This window comes from Myotis davidii, unplaced genomic scaffold, assembly GCF_000327345.1.
Source record: "Myotis davidii unplaced genomic scaffold, ASM32734v1 scaffold818, whole genome shotgun sequence".
NCBI lineage: Eukaryota > Metazoa > Chordata > Mammalia > Chiroptera > Vespertilionidae > Myotis > Myotis davidii.
In genome coordinates this window covers 503717-507622 of record NW_006289814.1, presented here as the reverse complement: position 1 = coordinate 507622, position 3906 = coordinate 503717, and the positions used below count along the sequence as shown (strand labels likewise).

General features: G+C 41.5%; 1 protein-coding gene across 2 annotated transcripts in view; it reads left to right on the top strand.

The window, feature by feature from the left end:
• Positions 1-2013: 2013 nt before the first annotated feature.
• Positions 2014-3906, top strand: part of LOC102769399 (membrane-spanning 4-domains subfamily A member 8) — an 18133-nt gene continuing 16240 nt past the window's right edge. For both annotated transcript variants that reach the window (XM_015563128.1, XM_006762523.2), the window contains exon 1: positions 2014-2125. The gene's annotated coding sequence lies outside the window, so the exon portion shown is untranslated. The remainder of the gene's footprint in view (positions 2126-3906) is intronic.

Sequence of the window (3906 nt, the reverse complement as noted above, 5' to 3'; positions counted from 1 at the left end):
ACATTTTCTTATATAATTCTTATTTTTTTTTCTTAGGAGTTATGGAAAGCCTTAATGTTATATTTCCATACAAAGGCTAAATAGTTTCTTGAAACCCATCAAAATGGGGCTGCACTGCTCTGAGACTTTACAAACTTTATTCTCTCACACCCTCCAAGGATGAACTATCAACCCAATTTTTCATTATCCAATTCAAAGGAAACTTTCTGAAGAAAACATTTCCATCTCCATCCTTCATAAATCCAGCTTAGAAATTAGAATTAGAAACATTTTCATTCATTTTGGGGCCAGAAGAAACTAGGCTTTCAAATTTGAGAATTCTCGGACATTAACAGATTTACCTCTGTACACCTTGGTTCGCTTTCATGCTTTCTTGCAAAATATGCAGGTCCTGCAGATATAATACTTAGAATCACAAAGATCACAGTCCCTACTGACATCCTAGCAGCCTCATGGAGTCCTAACAATCAGCTCTCAGTTCACAAGTACTTTCACAAGAGGGAAAAGAACTTGCTCTAACAATGAAAAAATTTTAATTATAAGGTGAGTTGGAGATTATATGCACTGCCTTTTAGCCACAGAGAAAGTAGAAAAAATGTGTCCAATTAACAGGAAAGAAATCACGTTGCCCTGAGCAACAAAAAAATCACCATTGCCCTAAGCTTTCTATGAGTCAGGCCTACTCCAGGGGAGGACAAGTTGCTATATATTTATTGGGAGCCCTGTGTTAACTTGCATGATTAGGATTCCAAGTTCTTCCTTTAAATAAAAATAGTCATAAAATGTCATGTTTGCCTACATTTGGGACAGCGTGGGTGTGAGGACCCTATCGAGAGTGCGTTGGATGTTCAAGGCCACTCTGAGCATGGGAATCCTAATCAGGGTGTTCAAGGCTAAGTTGCTATAAGCAGGTGCAAGAAGCAAGGACACAGCTATCTTACTGTATGCATACTGCAAAAGGGTTCCCTTCTATAACCCAAAAATAGTGAGGTCACTATTTGGAAAGAAGCCTCTTTGTCTAAGTTAGTATTAAAGTACGTTGCTAACCAGCAGGTAGCGGCTCAGAGGTGGCTGCTTAGTGAGGCTGTAGCTCTAAGGATAGCTCCTGTATAGCTCCTATGTTGACTCTATTGCTACTTTGTAGGAAAGATTTATTGTTACCTAGCCGGTGTATGGCTACTGGGGACTGTACTTTGAAGAACTGCTTTGTCTAATAGCTCATGTCGCAGCAATGGCTATTTGGGCTACAATAAAGACTCTTATATACCCACAACTTCTCAGGGTTTCTCCATCAAATACCTGGCATCCAAGAAGGTCCAGTCCCTGGCAGAGGAGCTCAGATCCGACGTTAGGGGAGACCAACAGTGTCCTTATAAGCTAATTGCAGTTGCAGTTCCTCCCTGCCTGACGGTAAGAATTTGGGCAAATGACCAGCAAAAATGCTGCTTGAACATCCTCTTCCTTTTCTGGGAAGCCAGCAGTGAAACTGCAGGTGGAGCAATGAAACTACATGATGAAGGCTTCCTGTTTCTCCCCTGAGGGATTTGTTATTCTGTCTTACTGGCAGCTATATGCAGTAGCCTCAGCGCCCAGTTCAAGCAACACTTTCTTTTCCACACAGATACCATTAAACACTTATCCAAATGAACTGCATTTAATTGGTTCCTTTTCAATTACAGGAAGAATGTGGGGGGCGGGGGGGGGGCGGGGGGCTGAGCGCTAGGCAGCTGGTAACCTGTCCTGCCCCTAGGACAGTGAAGGCGAACCTGTTGAGCTCGGCCTGTCAGCATTTTGAAAAACCCTAACTTAACTCTGGTGCCGTGTCACATACAGAAATTTTTTGATATTTGCAACCATAGTACAACAAAGACTTATATTTTTGATAATTATTTTATATATTTAAATGCCATTTAACAAAGAAAAATCAACCAAAAAAAATGAGTTCGTGTGTCACCTCTGACACGCGTGTCATAGTTTCGCCATCATTGCCCTAGGAGAAGGACTTTGTTTTGAATCTTTCTAAATATATTTTGTAACTGAACCTGGTTCTTTCCGGAAAAACAAGTTGCCTACAACCACCCCTGGGGAAGAGAAGCAAAGGAGACTTAGCCACTGGCAGAACAAAGTGAGTATACTTAATCTAAGGGTTTCTATAGATAGTTCAGGCACGCTGATAAGGTTTTTCTGCCAAATGATAACTGTGGGTGTGAGGAAGAGCCCATGGCAGGATTTACTGTACTAGCTTTTGAGGATGTGCTCCAAAAAAAGAGGAAGGAAAAGAATTCAGTCAGGTTAGACACGTTGCTTTCAGCCTTATCATACCCTGATCAGGGACCCCAGCCATGCCAGACTTCTGACCTTCACAGACATGAATTCTGTTTGAAGCTGCTAAATTTATAATTTCTAATAAAAAGTGCTTTCCTTTTAAAAAAAATCATGAAGACTTTGTAGCCAGGGAGATTGTTCAAAACCTGTTTCATTGGACCCTAAATTGGAGATAATGAAACTTTTTTTTCTCTTTAGTTACCGTCTCTGTAAAACAAGAGTAGTATTATATTATTTCTTCCCACAGAGTTATAAAAATTAGAGACCATGTGTATAAAGATCTGTGAGAGCAGCTTAGAAACAAACCATAGTGAAAGTGACATGATAGCAAGTTACTTACCGGATACTCAGGAGTGGCTGTTACAATTAAAACTAGTAAATATTGTCACTGTTGTTTAGGAACTGAGGACCTTATGGAGGAGATATCCATGGGGGTAAAGTATTGAAGTAAATCTATACTAATAACAGAGGAAGATGCAAATTGTCTGAGATGCTGTCACAGTAACAGTAACAACCGAACAGCAGGCTGCGTGGGGCAACCAGGCTGGCAGGGGGGAACAGTTGGGGGACGATCAGGCCAACAGGGGAGCAGTAAGGTATCAATCAGGCCGGCAGGGGAACGGTTAAGGGGCAATCAAGCTGGCAGGCAGAAGCTATTAGGGGTAATCAGGCAGGTAAGAAGGCGAGCGGTTAGAAGCCAGCAGTCCAGGATTGTGAGAGGGATGTCCGACTGCCGATTTGGGCCCAAAAGGAATTGGGCCCAAACCGGCAGTCAAACATCCCCCAAGGGGTCCCAGATTGGAGAGGGTTCAGGCCGGGCTGAGGGACACACCCCCTCCATGCACAAATTTTGTGCACTGGGCCTCTAGTATATGTATATCGGTTTATGGCATTGAGGAGAAAGTGCAAGTAGTGTCTGAAGAATAAGAAAATAGATTATAAATCCCACCTGATAAAATGCTCCAAAGAATTCACTCTTTCAGATGGGAGATTCAGGTCTGCATGGTAAGTCATTTTAGTATATTCTAGAGCTGAGAACTTACCAAGTAAGACTGCAAAACAGGATAATTTTAGGGCCATTTAACACAGGATTTTCCTCCAAAATGTGGGCTTTGAATCCAAAATAAGAGTTCTGAATTCAAATGAAATGCACAGTGGAATAAGCAAAGTAAAATTAACTTATCTTGTGTCTCTAAAAACAAATGTGGGCAGGGGGTACAAAAATCCCGATATTGTAACAGAAAATAAAAAAAAATTTACTATTCTAACTATTAAACAGAATTAGAATAAAATGCACTAAAAGGTGATAAAGGAACTCACATACAGTGTCCTTATAAGCTAATTGCAGTTGCAGTTCCTCCCTGCCTGACGGTAAGAATTTGGGCAAATGACCAGCAAAAATGCTGCTTGAACATCCTCTTCCTTTTCTGGGAAGCCAGCAGTGAAACTGCAGGTGGAGCAATGAAACTACATGATGAAGGCTTCCTGTTTCTCCCCTGAGGGATTTGTTATTCTGTCTTACTGGCAGCTATATGCAGTAGCCTCAGCGCCCAGTTCAAGCAACACTTTCTTTTCCACACA